This window comes from Mustela erminea, chromosome 21 (assembly GCF_009829155.1).
Source record: "Mustela erminea isolate mMusErm1 chromosome 21, mMusErm1.Pri, whole genome shotgun sequence".
Taxonomy (NCBI): domain Eukaryota; kingdom Metazoa; phylum Chordata; class Mammalia; order Carnivora; family Mustelidae; genus Mustela; species Mustela erminea.
This window is the reverse complement of record NC_045634.1, coordinates 6,824,849-6,846,705: the sequence shown is the minus strand read 5'-3', so window position 1 is coordinate 6,846,705 and position 21,857 is coordinate 6,824,849. Positions and strand designations below refer to the sequence as shown.

Here is a 21,857-nt window from a genome sequence, read left to right as displayed (position 1 = left end):
TGCTTCTCTGATCTCCTATGGCTCCTAGCACCCCACACCAAGGACACCATTCTTTAAGCATTTTGTGGTCAAGGCTATGTACAGAGTACCCAAGTCCTGGAGTAGCTGTGTGACTTTGAGCAAACCATCTGGGCCTCTACTTCTTCACCTGACAGTGATATATGGGCACTGAATGTATCTCTTTGTCTCATTTATAATTTTGTGAATATCTTTCCAGGGAGAACCCTATCCCCTACTGATTGTGTAAAAATCCACACACACACACCCCCAGGGTGTTTTAAATAGTGCTGGACACAGGCTAGACACTTAATATTATTACCTAACTTGAAAGATGTGCCCAGGGAAAAGAACACGGCGATACCATCACCATCTTTGCCCACATGACAGTAGCAACAGCCAGGATGCACCCAGCAGAGCAGAGCCAGCTTCATAAGCACGAAGTCCCTGCAGAGCCCCAATCTCTGCCCCTGAACCCACTCCCACACTCCAGACAACCCTGGTTTGGACTCATGCTCTGCTTGTCACTATCTTGAAGGTCGTCATAATTTTCGAACAAGGGGTCCCCATGTTCAACGCGCACTTGTCCTGTCAAATTACACAGCAGGCTGTGACCACATCTCCAAAGACCCACTAACACTTGCCTTTTCAGAATGTGTTGACTTTTAAAATTCCCTCTTCCAGGGGTTACCATAGATGATATAGGCCAGGAAAGCATGTATATAAAGATATCTCATCTGGTCAAGGGCAAGATCCCATATGAAGCGGCCCACCTCCCCGACCTGGGAGCTTCTCACTAATGGGAGTTTGCAAGGTTTTGGGGTACTAGCGAATGTTCTTTGTGGGCAGTAAGCACTGAACCCCTTCTATTCACTCATGGTGCTTTCCTAGACCCAGAGTCAAGCCAACCTTGGCGATCAACACTAACCAAACTCCTCACAAAAGGAATCTAGAAAGAAAGGCTAAGGGAATCTAAATCATTCCTCTCTCCTGCAAATAGGGCCTATGCACTCCTATGAGCCAAGTCTGAAGTGCAAAACTTGAGGGCATTAAAAAGGAGGGGGGCCTAAGTCCTAGTGCATCCCTTGTCCTCCAGAAAAGCCAGAAGCAGATGGCCAAGCAACACTATTTCATGGAGATGAAGGTCCTGAGAATTCACAGAAGGAAGAACAGGGATGGGGGAGTGAGGATAAGCCAGTGTTTCAGGAAAGGGAACAGCATCAGCAAAGGCTCTCCAACGTGACCACAGCACCTTGTCTGCAGGGAAAGCCAAGGAGAGTGGCCATTGAAGCAGAAAGAGGTGCTCAGTTGAGGGAGCAGGAAATATAACTAAACCATAGTGTGGGACCTACTGGGAAGGGCTTACATGCCAGCAACAGTGGCTGGACTTGGCCTGACAGATGACAAACAGCAGATCAACCCACACCTGGTTCTACCTGGGGAGAGAAGCAGGATGACACTACCTGCAAGGCTGGGCTCCCACGTGCAAGGCCACCTGCCCCAGTGTGTGTGCTGTGCCTGGTCTGCACCTGTGGCCTGGAGCCAAGCCAAGACATATGCACATCCCACAAGAGAAAGGAGCCTTGGGGCAGAGACACCCCAGCTCTGCCTTCAAGAAATTCTCTCCCCCACCACCTCCCTGTGTCTCAGTCTCTTCTGCCCTCTCTGAGATTCCAGCTGTCCTGTGTGGGCGGCTCAGCCAACTCTGGCCAGATTAATCCCATCTGCCCCAACTCCATACCATAATGTGTATGGTACATCACAGTTTGCAAAGTACTTGTCACAGATTGTCTCATTTAATCCTCAAGAGCCTTGGCTGGCTGGCTGGGGGATCCAGGGCTTGAACTTGCAAGCAAATGATTCCAAATGCTGACCACCTCCACAAGCCCCAAACAAAGGATCCTGGCCATTTAACTCTCTGTGCGCCTATGTCCTCATCTGTAAAACGGGCATGATGATGGTACCTACCACATAGTATTAAATAGGTTAACAAATACACAGCTTTTAGGGTAATGTCTGATACACACTCAGTAGATGCTAGCTCCGCTCACCCTCAGCATCCTCATCAGTATCCTAACAGTATTAGCGTTGTTACTATGGTTACATTATGGGAGGACCCATGGAAGCAAACAAGCTGTGTTTTATAGGAAGCAAACCAGCTTTGGCTTCCAATCCCACAACACCGGGTCCTTTGTAAAGGAAGCACCTTGGCCCTGGGGCATGGAAAATGCAGGAAAGAAAGTATTTTTGATGGTAGGAAATGTCCAGATATCCCAGAGCTTAACTGTGAGAAGGGGATCCACCCGTGGCCCTTCTTCGGCTTAAGTAATACTCAGTCCCCTTACCTACTTCTCTGGGCTGAGAATCCAGGGAAGAATGATGGTGTTTTCCCATGCTGCTACCAAAAATAAAAATTAAAACATAAATGTTACAGATCAGAGCTGGAAAGGACTTTGAGATCACTTGGCTTGATGCTCATGTTCTCAGAATGCAGACTCTGAAGCCTGGACAGGAAAGTGACTCAAGTCAAGAAAGAGGAGCAACGAGGAGCACTTGGGGCCTGACCCAGCGCCCCCACTCCTGGTCCACACCTTTTTGTTTGGATCCGTAGTTGTTATTGGGTTTGTTTTATTTTTGTTCTTCTTCTGCTTAGCTAATATTTCTCTATTTTCCAATTTTAAGAAGATATTTCAATGAATTTTTTTAAGATTTTATTTATTTATTTGACAGACATAGATCACAAGTAGGCACAGAGGCAGGTTGGGGGGTGGGTAGTGAGGGAAGCAGGCTCCCCGCTGAGCAGAGAGCCAGATGCAAGGCTCCATCCCAGGACCCTGAGACCAGGACCCACGCTGAAAGCAGAGGCTTAACCCATTGAGCCACCCAGGTGCCCCAATGAATTTCCTTTTTTAATCTGGAGATTGGAAAGACAAACTTAGAAGAAGGTTGTAGAGAATGTTAAGGGAGGCAAGGAACACACAGGTGCTTTTTATTTCCTTTCCTCTTTGAGCTCGTGCCATTGTTTGGTGGGGCTGCTCCCAGATCAGCTGCTCCTTCACAATCTATTGGCTTAAATCCATAGCAGCAAAGGCTCGAGATGTGGTCCACTGCCTGTGGCAGTGAGGGGAGAGGGCAGGGTGACCATCAGAGCCCAGGGAGCTACTCTGTCAGACACCCCACCAAGGAGGTCTCCCCCAGAGCAGTGGGGTTCCCTGCTTTCCTGTGAGGGGGTGTGGTGGGTGTTCTGTCTCCAAGCCAAGCTGACCCATCAGACCTAACACTTCTCTTCTTGAGACTATGAACAGCTCTCAGTGGGGAAGTTCAAAAAAACAGAAGCATTGTAATCAGAAAGACCGTGGATCTGCTGATCCCCACCCCATCCCTCCTACACACACACACACACACACACACACACACACACACACACACAATACCTAAATTTTATAGTGGTTTCCCTTTATTTCAAATTCATCCTCCTTGGGGCAGCCCACAAGGCTCTCCTTTGAACTCACTCCCTGTCCCCACTCCTCTCCTCTCCTAATGCTCTAGTGAGGCCGAACTACTGGTAGTTTCCCAAGTACACCACACTGTAGAATCCTCCTGTGCTTCACCCCTACCCGCAACTCCCTCTCCATTAAATCCCGGTGCGCTCTCAGTCATCCCTCAGTCCTTCCCAGCCATCACCTCTACTGACTGGAAAGATTCTCCTCTGCTAGAAAAATTTCCACTGCCCTCAAATATGCGGCTGACATGCCTGTCGTCTGTGAGTATGACCCTCCTCCAGCGAGGGCACTTGTCATGTTCTTCTATTACCCCTCGGGGGATCACGTCCGCCAAACCAAAGCTGGGAATACAATGTTCCATGCACACAGATGTTTTTATGGAAAGAGGATGTCTTAAAGTGGTGTGATCCCTGAAAACCCAAGACCTAACATCACTGTAGTGAGAGTACTGCTCATATCCCATCGAATGACTCCCCCATGTCTACCTTCTCCACTAGTGAGCTTTCCTGGGATACTGAGCTCAGGATGCCCGGCACCTACCATAAAGCCCCATGTGTTTGACTGACAGATGGATCCATGGGTTGGTTCTCTACCTTACCGCCATTGCCAGTGGATGCAGAGCAGTACTGAGAAGCAAAGGAGAAAGGAACAAAAAGGGCACTCTACCTTCTCCTTCATTCTCTTTACCCATCCCAGGAGAAGTGGTCCTTCAGACCATCATGTATGCTCTGAAGGCCACAATACCTGTCCTACCTAGGATTATGGGGAGAAAGATGCAAGAAAGACCAGTACCATAAAGCCTTGGGCCACATAAAGATGCATGCAAATGAAGACAGTCTGTTAGCACGTGACAGCCTCCATGGCCCACGTTACTTTAGTATCGAGAACTCAAAGGATGAAGGGGGTGTGAAGAGAAGACAAACCTCCCAGAAAGCCACTGGACCTTCTCCTGGCTTAAGGTGACCCCGTAAAACCCAGAGACCTTCCCCAATACCACATCCCCCGTCCCACCACCTCCAATTCCCCCATTACAAGTGCAAAATTAAAAGTACTAGAAAAGCCCCTGCTTAGGTTCCTTTTAATTACACGTGCACACACACACACACACACACACACACAGAGAACCACCCCTGGGTTTTGTCTGTTGTACTTTTGTTCCCAGGTCTGTTTGTACTTATTCCGAAATTACATAATTAAAAAAAGTAATATTAGGTAAATGCGCACATCAGCCTGTCAAGCCTGCCTGGGCCAACCTTCACTTGGGAGCCCCAGTGACAGCCCCTTTATTTCTCTTACTTGTTTTTAAGCGCAAAATATGTCACACCTGGAAGTAATTAGCATAATTTTTACTAATTTATAGCTAATTACACAATTACTTTTCTATGAAAGGTTCTGGAAAGACACTTGAAGTAAGTTTCACCAAATCTAGTGGCAAGAAATTGCTTGAAAACATTTTGTTAGCTTCAAACATTGAGGAGGAGGTTGGGGGGGAACACCTAATGAAGTAAATCTTTCCTATTTCAGAGTGTTCAAATATGACAGGGATATAATTTCTCCAGTAATGCGCAAAGCAGAACGCCTAAGTGTTCCTGCGAATCCAACTCAACCAGAGACTGCTCTAAAAAAAAAGGGGGGTTCCCAAAAGAAGCGTGGTTGAGAGCACCCAGGACAGAATCTAGATCGTGACCCTACTTGGTTCCACAGCCACGTGACAGATCTCCTGCCCAGAGTAAACTCACCTTGTGGCAGGATGTGACCCCTGGCAGGTGTCTTGCTCAGCTCCTGAGAAACTGGGAGATCAAGCCTTGGGAAGTCACCTGCTTTCCAAGTCATCCAGGAGGCCAGGACATGAGAACATCACACTGTCTACATGGTGCAAACACTCTCCAAGCCACTTCATTCAATGAATATTTACTTTCTTTTCTTTTTTTTTTTTCTTTTTTTGAGAGAGAGAGAAAGCATGAGAGGGGAGAAGGTCAGAGGGAGAAGCAGACTCCCCATGGAGCTGGGAGCCTGATGTGGGACTTGATCCTAGGACTCCAGGATCATGACCTGAGCTGAAGACCGTCACTTAACCAACTGAGCCACCCAGGCACCCCTCAATGAATATTTTCTTAAGTCCCATCGTCAGCAGGAAGATCTCTAAGAACGATTCCTGTAATCACTTCTGTAATCCTGCCAAGAAGGGAGCCATTAGGCCTCTCTACCAAGAAGAGTCTACTGAACACAGCTTTGGGCAGAGAGAGGAACAAAAACGAAGCAGCCAAGGCTACTCTGCCCTTAGGAGGCTGACCATCGAGAGAGGCCAGAGCCACAAGGAGGAAGCACATGGCCTCGTGTGGCAGTCCAGGTCTGGCCAGCTCCCCTGTGGGCAGCATGGGCTGCAAGTGTCTGCAGAAATGGAAACAAGAGCCAAGGAAGAGATGATGGGAGTCCCCACTGTATATGACGGACAGGCTGGGGGGGGAGGTGAGTAAATCTCCCAAAATTCCCTAGCAAGAAAGGATGGGAGGGAGCCAGGAGGACCCTTAAATCCTAGAGATAGCCACCAAGGTCCCTGGAAGAGCCCCTGAGACTGAATTTTGGCCTGTGCCTGTCCTGGGGCAGCCTACATGGTGACGGTCAATAGAAGGGATGGACACGGAGCCATCGGGACCAGTAGGAGGCAGGTTCACAGACAGGGGTAATAGCACCCCAAGGAGGCAAACACAGATTCCTCAGGGAGGCAGAATCTAGGAGCATGCAGGGATCTCTTGCCCTCCAAAGAGCCACAGGACATAAACAGACACACTGTATGTCTGTGGTATTAACACTTCACATTGAGGGTTACGGGGAAAGACTGGCTGAGATGTCAGGGGGAGGGGAGCGGCAGTGCGTGCTCAAGCAAGCGTGAAAAACCTAGCCACAGAAGGCACTTCTCCACCGGGGTGGAAGTTCCTAGAAAATGGGACCTCACCCTCCAAGTGGCTCTGCTGTCATCCCCATCTCCTGAGGGCTCATCGCTCCTTCCAGCACCATGAGTATCTAAACTTGCCCGTGGAAGTACAGAAATTTACTGGTTTACAAGGCAGCTCTGGGCCCTCAATGGGGAGTTTCCGGCAGGCAGAGGCCGAATGATATTCTCCCATAGCTCTGCCCCCTAGCACCCAGAGCAGCAAAGCCACAGGCCCGCAGTGAGTGGGAGTAAATCTGAGTCCAGTTGTTCTGTGATCCGAGGTCTTGCCTGAAGAAACTCTGTGAAGGTGGGAGCAAGGCATACGGAAGATGTCCAGTTCCTGCCAGGCTCCCCTCAAGGCTACTGAGAGATTCAGGCAAAAGAATGTCCTCTGCCTCCCCCCTGCCTGGGAGAGTAATGTTAATGGCTTACACTTAGCATATTTCTCTTTGTTTCTTCAAATTATTTTCAGAGCTACTGTCATTTGACCCTTCCAAAAACCCTAGGAGGCAGGTCGTGGAAGTCCTTAATGGCTGCTCTTTGCAGGTCCCTCATTCGGTCATTAGGCAGGCGCACCAGTGGCCTCGACGGTGTGGTGTTCTAGCACAAGAACAGGATGGCCGACGCCCTGCCATCTTCTCACATGCCCTCCCCAGAGAGGACATGAATAACAGGATAGGCACCATCCTGATCTGTGCTAAGAGAAAATGAAGAACAGAGTAAAGGACAGAGGTATGTCAGACCCTGCGCTCGGCAAACCCTCCCCACAAACACTCCGAAGGAGCACGAGCTGGCCATGCAAAGAGCTACAGACAGACATCAAGACGCGCAGAGGTTAAAAAAGTGGCCCTGTCTCCTACAGCCAGGGGATGGCAGGTCTCCAGGCCCGACCCGCACCAGACCTCCCCCCTCTTTTCAGACTTCCCGCTGTGAATCCCCTCGCCTCCCCTTTCCCAAGAGGAAAACTGAATCACAGGAAGGACAAATACACACACACCCACACAATCTGCTACCTCCAGAGGAAGCAGCAGACAGACAGGCAGAAAGGTGGTCAGAACACACAGCCAGAGCGCCCGCCAGCCCCAGCCCCGGCCCTGCTCTCTGGTGGGCTCCTCTCCGAGGAGCGCGCCGAACCCCACTCCTATGGCCAAGTGGATGGCCTGGGAACAGTGTTTATTATTCATCAGACATGATGAGCCCGTTCAGAGATTTCAAAGTCAGCTGGTGGGTTCATTAGAAGCCATCAAGAAAGCTTTGGACAATTCCCAGGAAGGTTTTGACAGAGAGAATGTGGAGAAACCTGGTGGCTTTCCCCAACGCCCGAGTCAGAGCTGAAACTTCTTCATCCCTCGCTCCACACCCCCACCCCAGGGCAGAAACGTGAATATGCATTCTTTCCCCTAAACATCAACACCCCTGGTGACTCAGGGGTCAGTCCGTTCTCCTCCTGCACCCCACAGATGCTTTATTCAGGCTCCAAATCCCTCTGCCTTGGAACCTCTTCTCGACCCTGGAAATGGAACACCTCCTCCCGCGGGCTGGTGCCCTTTCATGGACACGTCCAGAACTCCATGCTTGGTCCTCGCCCTGAACTGTGAACCTGACAGCAGCTGGGAATGAATTCAAAAGGTGGTCAAGGCAGGTATCTGCACCATGTGGACCATACTGTGAGGAAGATGCAGACTTTCCATGGGCCTTGGAGCCTTCTGGGTCTTTGCAGACATTTTCTCTACTCCCCACAACAAACCTATGAGCAAACTGTTAGGAATCCCCAGTTGAGAAGTAGAGAAACTAACGGAGACTGACAGTGGCTGTGTCTAGGAAGGTCACCAGGCCACCAAGTAGCAGAGCTAAGATGGGCACTCCAGTCTGTCCGACTGGAAATCTGGTGTCTGCACAGCGGGGTGGTGCTTCTGGCTTTTCTTGGCCTCCACCCTTCAAGGCAGCAGCTGTGAAACTGTGTTGAACTGTATGGAACTGAACGGCTTCCCACAGGAGTGAATTCTGGCCACCCCAGCAAAGGCACAAGGGCAAGGTGAAGGTCTCTCAGAGCTGCAGCTGAGGACTAGGGCCCAGAGGTGGATAGGAGCCTCTCACCTGGCGGAGGAAAGACTATTTATGGCCAGAGCTTCTGTCCTGGACAGCTGGTGACCAAGCCTGGGGCCGGAAGCTGCGTCCAGGACTCACCAAAGAAAGCAACCCCTTTCCTAATTCCAGAGCAGGGACCCCGAGCCTGAGACATCACAGCTGGCAGGATGACTCACCTCGGCCAACCGCCTGGTTTGGGGCCTCAGCCTCATGATGCTGGGAAAGGCCCCATGAAGCTGGTAAAGGCGACTCTCTCCTCCCTGTGACCTTATTAACTTCCCTGGGATGACTTTTCCCACATGCAGGAAAGCTGGTTTCTGGGACTAACTGATTTCTTCACATGACACCATTCATCCTGTAGTAAAAGGTTCCGTGGATTTGAAATCACGCGATCAGAGCCCGAGGCCTAACCTTGCGAGGACACTAATAAACAGGCTGCAACCTTGGGCAAGGCCTTGCTGCACTCCACGCCTCAGTTCTCCATGACCCGTGAGAGGGTGGGAGCAATGGTGGTGTGGGGCTTCCGGCTCTGGAACTCTCTCATGGTGGGTGGCGCAGGGCAGGGTTTCCCTCCCACACCAACACTGTCCCGAATTAACAGAGCAGGGTAGGTGGCAGAGATGGAAAGATAGGACAGGAGAAACAAAGGCCCAGCAAGATGGGCAAAGACAGACCGCAGCTGGGGAAGCTTCCCAGCCAGAGAAAGGAGGCACAGTCTGGCGGTGTGGAGAGAGAATTAGAGCCCCTGATGTAAGCAGACTCTTGCCAGTATTGCTGGAAACAAACAGTGACAGATTGCTAACACGTTACAGTGAAAATTACCAACATGATGAGACTTTTGCACCATAACCAGCACCTCTTGTTATCCCATTAACAAAACTGATGAGACCAAATTGCTAATCGGAGAAAACGTTCATGTTGGATTATGTCGCTCCTGTCCTGCCTGGGGAATGCAACCAAAGGGCAAACCAGAAGGCATGCTGATATTTCCCAAGGCCCATTTTACCTTGGACAGGGGTAGAGGAAGCCCTGGAACACACCCCCCGCCCCTGCCGCCTTCTTCCATTACATCTAGAAACACCCCCAGACGCCACCAGCACCTCTCTGTCCCACCGTCACTCTGGTGTCTGTTCCCATTGCCGAGCCGGGCTGGGAAGGGTTATCTGTCACGATAAAGAACGAGAACCAGTGACCTTTACAAAGTACACAGGGTACACTGGTGGGGCCGGTGGGGCTGGTGGGGGGACAAGTGGAGGTGGCAAGTCTGCGTTCTTACAGTGCTGGATTCCCGCTCTCTCCATCTGCTCTAAGAACAAACCAACACACCCGCGCTCACGATTCTTTACATTTCTACCACCCCCGTCTGGCCACTGGCCACTCTAGCTATGCCAGAGAGAGCCCCACTCCTTAATTCCATTTGTCACAGGGTGCAAGCTGTCACCTAAGCCCTGGGAGGTGCAAAGAACAGGACACATCTGGTTCTTGGAAGGATTATGCCCAGGCATCTGAAGAGGCTCTTTCCTCTTTAGGCTGGGGAAGGATTTCCTGCTCAAACTGGAGTCATCCAGAGACAGCCAGATTATGAACTCACATTATGCGTGCTCCTCTCTCAGAAAAACCCTCCAGTTACCCAAACCTCTTAGCGTCTGAGTTGTTGTTGTTGTTGTGGTTGTGGTTGTGGTTGTTTCCACTGGGATAATCACTGACCACGCCAAGCTCCCTGCTGCCGCCCCAGAGAGCAGGGCCCGGCTACAGGCCTTCCTCCTCAGTAGTCACTCGGAAAAGTAATTGGCCGAAGATTATTCTGAGTAATTTAATGGCAAGGGTTTTTTGTATACCAAACAGGGACTTGTCTTTGTCAAAAAGTCTTTACAAAGTACCCAAGTGCTAGGTGTCAGACAGGACAAGTTTTTTAATCATGTTAAAATGATTTATTTAAACGTCAAGCCATGTCACCTCACTTCCTTTCATTTTTCAAACTGTTTGTGTTTTTTCTGGATGATAAATTTATCTTCAGACAGCCTCAATATGACTAATTAACTTTGAAATATAAGAACCAGATGTGTGAGTTGGAGAGCTTTCTGAACTGATGCCAGACGGGCTGGTGGGGTTTTTTTTCTTCTTCTCCTTCTTCTTCCTTGCTTTCCCCCTCTCGCCTCCCCCCTCCCCAAAACCCCGCACTCTCTCTCTCTCTCTCTCTCTCTCTCCCTGCTGGCTGCCCTGAAATTACTAAGCAGAGACACACGGAGTAAATGGAATCACAGGACTCCAGCTAGCAGTGAGCACCCACGGCTTGTTCTCTGCTTTCTACTGCTTAGCCTCTCAGGACCCCATGCTCTCCCTTTGAAAATGACCCCAGGACGCCTCCCAGTGACTGGCAGAGCTGTCCTCTGAGGAGGGGCTGGGAAAATTCCCCGGGCCCACCCCTTCTTTAATGATCTATGGCGTGCGGAGCAGGGAGCTGCCAGAATGCATTTGCCACATGAAAGTAAGTCACCCTGCACTATGACACAGAGTGATTTCTTCTAAAGAGTCTTCCCCTGTGAAGTGCTCCTCAGATCTGCCTCCTCCCTGCTTCCTTTTGATGAGCAACCCCCTGCATAGCACAGGAGGAATGAGCAGGGGTGGAGGCTGGCGATTATGTCTCTCAACTCCCTAAGCCACAGTGCTTTTCAGTAATGGCACATTTGGGGGCTGGAAGCCACAGATGTGTGTCTTCGTGTGTGTGTGTGTGTGTGTGTGTGCACGCACACGCGTGCCGCACGCACGCACGTGCGCACACAGGTCTGCGTCTGTGTGTTCCACTCTCAGGGACAGGATGGGTGACAGCAAAAATGAAAATTCCTTTTTGCAGGATCTGTGCAGCTGAGTAAGAGACCAAACCGGAAGGCATGAGCTGGGTGCCTCAGTTTCCCCATGCACCTATGATGGCCTGCTCCTCCTAGTCTCTCTACCAGAAGTAGGTTAAGGTTATATGAGATCACAAATGGGAGAGTGCTCTGAGTACTTGGAGAGACATGCACACGTCCTAAGGGATTATTAGGATAATTACCGCTATTATTACATCATCATGACCAGTATCATTAACATGCCTCTTAATGTCTGAGATTTTTCACCTGGGATAATCTCACTTACTCAAAAGGTCAGTAGAGTTCCTCATGGTGTCAGGCTCTAAACAGAAAGGCTCCAAACAACGGACTTGGTTCTCTTCCTTCTCAGGAAAATGCAGACAGAACACCTTCCCAGGTGTTCTGGGAAAGGAAGATGCCCCGCCTCCCCCTCAGACTCCCTGCTGCCAGCAGAAGAGGAATCAGCCATGAACAAACACCAGCACTTGTGCTGTAAGGGGACACAGGGGCCAAGCGGCGGTCCCTTCCCTTCCTCAGAGAGTGAGGCAAATGAGAGGACTGGGGACCGTGCCTGCTGCCCCTCCCTCTACCAGCCCTCCTGGATCTCTCTAAAAGGCCTTGCTCCCCACTCTGGGGCTGAGAGCAAAATGCATCAAGCAGGTTGGACTCTCAAAAATGTAACAAGGTAATAAGGCAGGTCCTTTCAGGTCCCCGTGCTTCTCCTCCCCTGACCCTGGCCCCTTCCTTCCTTTCAGCAGTGCCACCTCATCTCCAGTGAGGGGAGAGTGTCGCCCCTCAAGGAGCGGTTTGCATCTTAGCAGGAGTTTCTGGAAACGTATGAAGAAAAAGGCCTTCAACTATTCCACACAGAAAGCCCTGAAAAGGAGGGGAAGGAACGGATGGGGCAGAGAGAGCATGCTTCACACCTCCCAAAGCAAATCGTGCCTGCGGCTGATGCCCAGGAGACATCTCACAGGCAGACAGATGGACGGGAGTGGGTGGGGGTAGCTGGGAAGGCGACACTGAGGAGGCCAGCCTCCCAACCCCGACCTGAGGCAGCAGGAGGGAAGACCCTGTTACAGGGCAGTGAGTCTTAGCACTCACCCAGCAAAGCCTGCTCCCACCTCCTAGAGCCCTTGCCTCCTCTCAGAGACACCGCCATTCAGCCTGCCGGAGCTCCTTGGGGAGTGGGAGAGGAAAGTGGCAGGAATACAGAGAACTACAGCTTTGTTTGGTATCTTCCAACTTCCCAGAACAGACAGACAAACAGATGAGCAATAATCCAGTGAGAGAGACAGAGAGCATGTGTGTGCGCACACACACACACACACACACACGCGCACCAGTGCAGCAGCACCAGCCCCACCAGTCCCCAAGCGGGCACCTTACAGAGCCCTGAATGTCCCACCCACCACAACCCCCACCAGGACACTCCCACCCACCAACCCCCACCCCACCCCACCCCCCAGTAGGCCTTTGGAGAAAGCTCCAACCAGGGCTCTTTCTATAGCACTGCCCCCCTTTTCCCCAGGGGAAAAAAATTTTCAGATAATTTTTGGACTATGAATAACACTTCCCGCTATGTCAAACTAAGATAATAATGGAGCTTACCAAATCGCAGGATCCCTGATTAACTGACCCTGGACAGAGAAGACTGGAAAGGTTGGGAACCCTACAGACTGGAAAAGTGAGCCCTGGGCTCCTGGGAACTTGTGTGGGACCGCTGCCTCCTGCCACTCTACTCTGCCAGGATAGACCAGACCTGTTTTCAAGGGCCCCGCACCTGAGAGCTTCCCTCTCCCTTGGGCTTCCTTCTGTCCCCAGGGGAACTAGAATTTGCATTGGGGAGCCAGAAGGCACCCCAGACTTCTGGCCAAGGGAGCCCACCCTGGAACACCCATCCAACTGCACAGCTCCACCCAAGTGAATTTTGAAACCAAGAGACCTGGATTTGCTCTCCCCCCACTCAGCCCCCCATGCAAGCGTCCCATGCCTTCTCCCACTAAGTGCACATAACAAGCCAGAAACTTGACGCTGTAACCGGCAGGAGCCATCGTTTGGGAGCTGTCAGACACGCTGTCTCGGAGACCTGGGATCCGAGGGCCCTTCCCCCGTACAGCCTGAGATATTTAATAAAGTAAAGCCCTCAGGATCAAGAGGCTGCAAGCCCTCCCATTCCTTCCTACGGCTCGCGCTGGAGTTCTTTAAAGCCTGCCTCACGTCTGTCTCTCTCTCCAGAAAGCCTTTCATGCTGCCTTGCCAGACTGACATTTTGACAAGTTGCCACGAGTGACATCTGATTTGTACAAATTTCAAGACTAATAAATCTACCTGTCAAAGCGGAAACTTTAAAAGGAGCTAAGCCCAGCGGGTATAGTTTAACAGAACTCAAGTTGATGAAACTGTAGGATGGAGAAATTATATCTGTCACAATCCACCCACATTAGTTCTGCAGAAATGTTGGCATGAAACAAACGTCTTTCACGGGCGTTACCGAAAAAAAAATTTTTTTTAATAAAAAATTTTTTAATTGAAATAGGAGATTAATACCATGAGTAACAAGTAACAGTTCTATTTGTAAACTAACAAATTTTATTTATTTAATTTTTAATTTTGTTGCAGATGTGAGAAGTGTCTCTCCTCCTACCTCTTAAGCTGTCTCCCTGGGATCTGGACTTTCCATTCAAGCTGGGGCCCATCAATCACGCTGCAGCTCCCCAGCTCGCTGGTTCTTGGGGTGAATGAGGGTTGAGCACGGTGTGCAGGGCTGAGGCTGAGGCAGGCCCCGCCGCCCACAGCCCTGCGTCCTGGCCAGGCCTCCTGGCACTCTGCTCCTCCATCTGGGCGGGCACAGGGCACTGATTCACTTCCCCCACTGCTCTCCAGCCTTGACCTGGAGCCTGAAGTCTGGCCCCCCATTCTGGGCTTTGCTGTTGGACTTTTGTTTTAAGGATGTGAATGTTTGGGGTGGGAGAGGAGCGGTGGGGGAGAAGTTATGTCTAGCTAACTTTTTATTTTATTTTATTTTTATCTTATCTTCCCTTCCTGTTTCTGACAAGTCCACTTTTGCCCTGAATCATCACGTCACAAATGGAGAAGCCAGGATTCACACATCAGAGGAAGAAACCCAGGGGGCGTGGGGAGGCCTTCTCAGGATTCCCATGCACCTAGAGAAGCCAAGAACATGAATGCCTCTGAAGCAGTATGGCTGGTGGTCTCTGTCCTTCCCTCGCCCTCCCGCACCCCGGGAGCCTGGAGCCTGGGAGGAGACTGCTCTGGCTCCTAGAAGTGGCCTCCAGTTGCCCTGAGGGGTGAGCTGTTTTCTGTTTGAGGGCAGCTGTAACCTCCAGATAATTGTTACTATTACTGCTGTCTTTTCTCCTGGGAGTTCCAAATGGGATCTCATTTGCCCTCTCACTCATATGGTTAAGAAGCAAGTAGGCGGGACAGAGAGGATCTTTGTTCTCCAGTTCAGCCAGGGGCAGCGCTCAGAGGTCACCCAGCCAGGCAGAATGGAACCCAGCACTCTGGGCGGGGCCAGGCCCCAGCTGGCAGGCCACGTGGTCCTTCCACTTCCTTCCCACACAGGCTGCCTCCTCCCTCCAATACCCAAGTTCTGCTTGGTATATATTTGGCTGGGACAATATCTAGAAGCAAACACCTTCTTTCACATTTCTTGACCCATGCTAGGAACTCGGCTTGGGACCATGGTGACAGGATAATGGCACCTGCAGAGAAACTCAAACTGAGACAAGTCCAAACTGCAGGCTGGTGTGGGGCGGGGGGGGGGGGGGGGGGGGGTCAGGTGGCCACTGGGGATGATCCCCAAGACCCAGAGCAGCAATACCCATCTGTCTGCCCTGAACTGGGGTTGGGTTGCCCCCAGTTCTACCCAATTCCATCTTTTTTCTTGTCCATTAGATACTGGTTAAGCAGATTCCACGTCCAAGATACTCTGTTGTGCACCACGGGAGTTTCGGAGAAGTGCAAACATGATCCTTGTCCCAAAGGCATTTGCTGTCCATATGGGGTGATGTAACAGGCGACAGAACAAAATAGATCCTGATCAGGAACAAATGGATTTGGGGTACAAAGAGGAAGCACAGTGGTGAGCAAAGGCCCTGGACCCAGGCCGGCCACCCACTGGCCATGTGACTGTAGTAAGAACTTCTCTCTAAAATAAGGGTGACAGGATGACATGACGGCCCTGGTTCTCCATGGGTTTTTGAGGAGAGGCATTGCGGGATCCTATATGTGAAAGCTCTTTATAAACAGTGAACAGTTTGGGGCCGGGGCAACCGAAGGATCAGGTTAGGATCCAGCACGAACACAGCCCATGCAGGAGTAAAGGAACAAGCACATGAAGAAACAGGCCAGATCTCGTGGAGGGACGGGCTTCAGCCATGCTCTGTCCCACTCTGCCTGTGGCGCCTACAGCCTATGAATCCCATACCTTAGAATTCATTTTCTAACACGAATGAGCCCGACTTCTTTCATTCATAGAATTCATTTTCTAACAAGAATGAGTCTGACTTCTTTGATTCATATATTTGCCTTTGAGAAGAGAAAACCTTCAGAGGTGGTTATTAGGAAGCCAAAGCACAGAGAGGTCTGGTTCTTGTGTACCACACACAGCCAGTCAGCAGCAAATTTAGGAACTGCTAGGTTGAGTTTTCTGCTGAAACAGTTGCTTTCTCCCTTTCCCTCAGCAAGATGATTTCTCCAGGGAAAGGCTCGATGATGCCAAATGTGACTAATAAAAAAAAAAAAAATGTCTAAAGGGTTTTTTCTAGAATAAACACTTCACTTTCTATTTTATTGGATTAGTGTTTGCTAACCTCCAAAGTTTCTCGCCTAGCAAATTGGAGACTATTTCCCTTATATAATGAGCTTCCTCATGTTTAGATGAGGTGAGGCAAGTCTTATGAAAGGCCAGAGGCTCACCGCAAGGAAGAGGTAGCAGCCCTAGGCAGGCCCAGGGGACTGAGGCCCAGTCTGGGATCTGCGGGCCCCAGGGGCTGCCTACCCCTGCAAAGGGAGGCAGAGTGTTCTGCGCCTGGACACAACAGTTCTATAGTCCATTGCCTCCTGTCTGGGGTCCATTACCCGCGCGGCAGGAGGAACTTCCCTTTGACAGGAGAATAAGGCCCATCTCTTTTGCTGCCTCCAGGCAGCATTTAGGGTTTTACAACCAAAGAGGAAAGGAAAAGAAGAAAAAGAAAAAGAAAAAAATCCTGAACTGTTTTTCAAATGTTCTGGGTCTTGGCAAACCCCAAAATGCCTTTTGCCAAATGCTTTTTCCCTTAATTTTCAAACCTCGGGTGTATTTCCAGAACAATCCAATCCATCTGCTTCTGATTCATTTACACTTAACTCATTAGGAGGCTGTTGCGTAAGGAGCGGTTTGACGTCCCCAAGATCCCCGGGTGAGGGATTCTTCTTCCCCTTTGAATCAGAGGGAGGCATCCTGCCAACAGGGCATGGAACACAAACCCTAAAAGAATGGAAAGCCTGGCTTGAAACCCCAAGTCCCCAGGATGAGAATCAGGTTCTCTTTTGTCCCAACCATCATTCACTCTGCCCTGTTCTCCCCATCAGATTATCACCATGATTGCTGTTATTGTCATTAAGGATACAACAAACGGCCACATATTCTTGTTAAAGGCTTGGCATTGTGTTCTGCTGTGTGCTGTTCTTCATTCAAACACTCTTGACTCATCTGTTGAGACATAAAATAAACCCTCCCACCCAGTGGTGAACTACCAGCAGGGCCAAGGCTGGGGTATCAGCAACAAGACATCCACCTAAGCACCAATCCCAGCTCAGTCTACCTTCTATGAGGGCTGCGAGCTCCACCAGAAAGCCCAAGAACAGCTTCTGAGGGCAGAAAGCTAGGCTGGAGAAGGTAGGGATGGCCCAGAGGGAAGCACGGGAGAGAGGCTGCTGGTTTCCGGCAACGTGAATGACTGGCCAAGCTGAGCCACAAGCTTCTGCGGCAGGACCCGAATCACCCTCTCAGCACTGGGAAGGAGGCTCTTCTCTCCCACCTTCCATTCTTCATTATCATGATTCTCACTCGCCACCTTTATTCAGCAAACTTAATTTTTTTTTTTAAATGCATTGAGTGGGGCGCCTGGGTGGCTCAGTGGGTTAAAGCCTCTGCCCTCAGCTCAGGTCACAATCCCAGGGTCCTGGGATCAAGCCCCTCATTGGGCTCTCTGCTCGGTAGGGAGCCTGCTTTCCCCTCTCTCTCTGCCTGCCTCTCTGCCTACTTGTGATCTCTGTCAAATAAATAAATAAAATCTTTAAACAAAAATGCATTGAGTGCCTCCTGTATGTTCAGTCCTGGTCTATGCTGGGAATCACAGGGGACAGCAGAGGTGGGTAAAGTGGCCTTCCGTGGAGAATTTGCAGCCCACCCAGGGAGATTTTTTTGTTGTTCTTGACAGTACATCCTTAGCAAGACCACACTTGGCCAGAAATGAGCACGGCTCAGGGAGAGTGCAACAGCTGTCCACTGAGGAGAAAGCTCTCATGAGCTGGACCAGTCAGAACATCTGCACAGAGGAGGTGGGTTTCGGATGAGCCAGCCTGGGAGGTTAGTGTCTGGCCAGATGGAGAGAAAGAGTGGGTTCCTGGAGGAGGAAATCAAGGGGAAGGCTCATTGATGGCATAGAACATAGCATGTTCGTAGAGCAATAAGAGCAACCATGTTGAGAAACAGAGGCAGATGAGAAAGTAGGACGTAGGTGATTCAGCTAAAGAGCCTGGCTTTCATCTCAAAGGCAAGAGTGAGTCACTGGAAGGTTCTGAGAAAGGAAGTAAGATGGAGAGAGCAGTGTTTGGTGGGGGGATAATCCAGTGTTAACGTACGAGGTAGAATGATGTGGAGAAAGAGTGTGGGCGGCAGATAGTAGGAGTCTGTTGCAATAATTCAGGCACGTCATGACAGGACTCTAGAACAGTGTGGTGGCAATGAACAAGGACAAGAAAGAACAAAGAGTACGAAGACAAAATCAATTGGACTTGATGACTCAGTGGCTGGAGGACCCTGAAGAAGGGGGAAGAGTTAAGAGAACACGAAGACCCAGGAGTTTATCAAGTGAGAAGATAACTATCTCCACTCAGATGTCATGCATGTGGCATGTGCCAGACACCGTGCAAAGCCCCTCCCATGAACCACCTCACGGTACTCACCACAGAATGGTAGGGCAGGTACTATCATTATCCCTGTTGTACTGATGAGGAGCTGGGCCTTGGGAGGGTTTATTAGTTTGCCCAAATTCACACAGAGTGACTGGGGATTCTAACATTTAACCACGCTAATCTGCTGTGTCTTCTTCCCTAAACCAAGCCTCCATCCTATCTTACCTTCTCACTCACCCTCACACACCTCAGGCTCATCTGAAATGCCTTCTGTACACCTTTTTACTTACCTAAATCCCGCTCAAGCTTCAAATCCTTCCAGAAACTTCTGTCACCACCTGAGCTTCCAGAGACCGTCTCTCTTCACCACCTCCCCTAAGATTTATTGGTCAGAACCACAGCCCTGAGCATCTAATCTCACACCTTTTCTTTTGATTTAGTCTGTTCCTATGTTCACCTATGTTCTGGTTTGGGGGTGTGGCACTGGAGCTGAGCCTGAATCCTAGCCTTGCTTCCTAACTAGTTATGTAGCCATAGGCAAGTTACTCAACCTCTTTAAATATATTTCCTTAGTAAAAGGGTTGTCGGGATCATATGGCAGAATGCCTGGCACACAAAAGATACTCAGTGGATGATATATGTCAGTATGATGACTGTTGTTTTCATGCACAGTCTTGTGATGGGCAACATGATGTCCAAAGCTATGGAGGTGATAGGTGCTCTACAGATATTCTTCCACTGGATTCCTCCATCATTTCAACAGCTATGTACAGTATGTCAGTATTCACTCTTATGGTCTTAAAATTACTACATGTGTCTCACCACATTTAGAACAAATGCACAGGATGAATGATCCTGTCATGACATGCTTCTGATGAAGCATCTCCAAACCAGGGTCAGGAATTCCAGAAGCAAGACAGGCAGCCACAGGGTAGAGTAAAACCTGCTAAGCCTCCCCTTCTCCCAATGTGGGGATATAGTACTCGGCCTGCTGACAGCTCAGCTAGTCCCAATGGAATTGGGGTCCTGTCCCAAACACCGCCCACTGACCCCCATCACCCTTGCCCAAGGCCACTGCATGAAAGGAGGGTCTGTTCCTCCTACGTCCTGCTGTGTTCTGCCTTCCTTCTTGTCACCTAGAAGGCCAGTGTTGCCCCTTCGGCCATTCAGAGAACCTCTCCAGGAAGATTCCCTAGGTTCTCCTCTCCCCTCCCACAACTGCCCCATCAAGCTGTGCTTTCCCCAGCTGCCCCTGAGAATGACAATTCACAGTGAGAGCTAATGCCTGACAGCATATAAGCACTCAGAGCAAAAGATGGTACAGCCCTAACTCCCCCTAAAATGACCAATGTGAAAAGAGGTGAAGAGATGAATTTGAGGGATCTCTGGTACTTCAGTGGTAGGTACCTAAAGCAAACAGCCTACCCTTGCTTTTTATTCACACACACACACACACACACACACACACACACACACACTGACAAATTGTAACAAGGGACTCCTGCTCAGAGATGGACATTTAAGAACTGAAGAGCCCAGGCAGGCACTGAGAAGTAACAAGGAGCACATGCAGGACACATGCTGAGGGTCTGAAACATTCCTGCCGCTGGTGCCATGCTTCTCACCCTCGGGAGCAAATACCATGCTCAGACTGGACTGAGTAGCTGTTCACTGTCCTGGCCCCCCAGAGACCCAAGGGCACCTGGATGCTGGGAGAGGGGAAGGTACAAGAAGAGGAAGACGGGCTAATGGGATGGCACTTAGGACACAATTCCCAAGACCCTCTGGGGAGATGCCACCCAGAGGGCAGGGAGAGGTGGCCGGGTGCCCTGTCTTTCCCTAAGTGGAAGGATGGGTGGGAGAAGCCTGCCCCAGCCCCACAGCTCCCTAACTTCTCAGAGGGACGACCAACTTGCTGGTGGGTCTCCCTCTGACAAAGTGTTGGCTGCAGTGGGGACAGGAGGGTGGATTCTTAGGCTCCACGAATTACCTCTCGATCCTCAGCCCTGGCAGTTTTCTCTCTTTTTCTCTTTAATGGGGATTTGAGGCCAAAAATACACACTCTCACATACACACACGCATGCACACACTCAAAGGGAGGGTGGCAGGAGGAGTCAAACCCCAACACTCATCTCAGGCTTTAAACATGCACAGGCTGTGCTTGGGGAAAATGTCACCGCTTGGCTGAGAGCATGGGTGGCACTGGCAGGCAGGGAGAGGCAGAGAACGAACGGGAACCGAATTTAGGAGTGACTGGAAGGTCGACAAGAAAGAAAAGCCAACATGCAGTATATATACATAGAAGCGAGAAGCGCTTCTGAGCACAGCTCGGGCACTTTCGAGGCAGCCGCGGCGGCCTCTGGGCAGAAAGATCGAGCCTGCGGTCTCCTCACTGGACATGACACACAGCTCCCAACTCCCGAGCCCCATGTTCTGCTGACCTGGTGCCAATTCTTGGAATGTTACTCTCCCACCTGCCCCTGCCCCTGCCGCCACCACCTGCCCACGCAGGGCCCATCCAGCCTCCCAGGCTCGCTCCAGTCTCCATGTGAGTTCGGCACCTTTTGGTCAAATAGTGATCTCCTGTCCTCTCACCATTCCCCACGCCCTGGAATTCTTGATCACTGGAACCAAGTCTGATTGTAGCCTTTGGCCTTAATCTGTCCTTGTGATGCTTTCTAGACTGCAAGTACATCAGATCTCTCCAACTAGAAATGACACGTCTCCAAGTTAAGGCACGGTGCCATTCGTTTCTCCCGTCTTCCGGTCACTGTGCCCAGCATGTGGTTTAGGGACAACGCTGAAAGACATGGACGTGGGAGTTGACTGTTTGGACCTCATGTTACTGACTGGCCACCAAAGGCTGGCATGACTAGTGAGAGTCCCCAAGCCATGCAAAATACCTGCATATCCCCCTCCTTGCCTCTTGTGAGCAAATGTGCTTTTCCACAGACTTTTTTCTGCCCAGAGCTGTTTCGTAGAGGGTCCCTTCTTTTCCAGTTCAGTCACATTGAAATCTCTTTGCCTGGTGCCTAATCAAATCCAGTGGACCAGAGTTGCCATATTATATCAAAAGATGTCGAAAGCTTTATACTCAAAAAAAAATAAAAAATAAAAAATAAAAAACCACAGCACATGGGGGATTAAACCAGGAGAATTTAACTTGCTTAACTGTGATAAAGTCTGGTTAGGGCGATTACAGCTGTTTACCTGAGAAGTAAATATCTCTGAGGTCTGACTAGGCCAGGAGGAAGGGAGGGCTTGTCTGGTAATTTTATCATCTTGCAGGAAGAAAAAGGAAGGGAGAAAAGAGAGAAGAAAAGATGAGAGGTGATAATC

The 21,857-nt window shown here is 50.2% G+C and overlaps 1 long non-coding RNA gene across 1 annotated transcript in view; it reads right to left on the bottom strand.

Moving 5' to 3' along the window:
- Positions 1–14,156, bottom strand: part of LOC116581855 — a 114,062-nt gene extending 99,906 nt beyond the window's left edge. The window contains exon 1 of the long non-coding RNA XR_004282269.1: positions 14,020–14,156. This is a non-coding gene — a long non-coding RNA (uncharacterized LOC116581855). The remainder of the gene's footprint in view (positions 1–14,019) is intronic.
- Between the last annotated feature and the right edge of the window lie 7,701 nt (positions 14,157–21,857).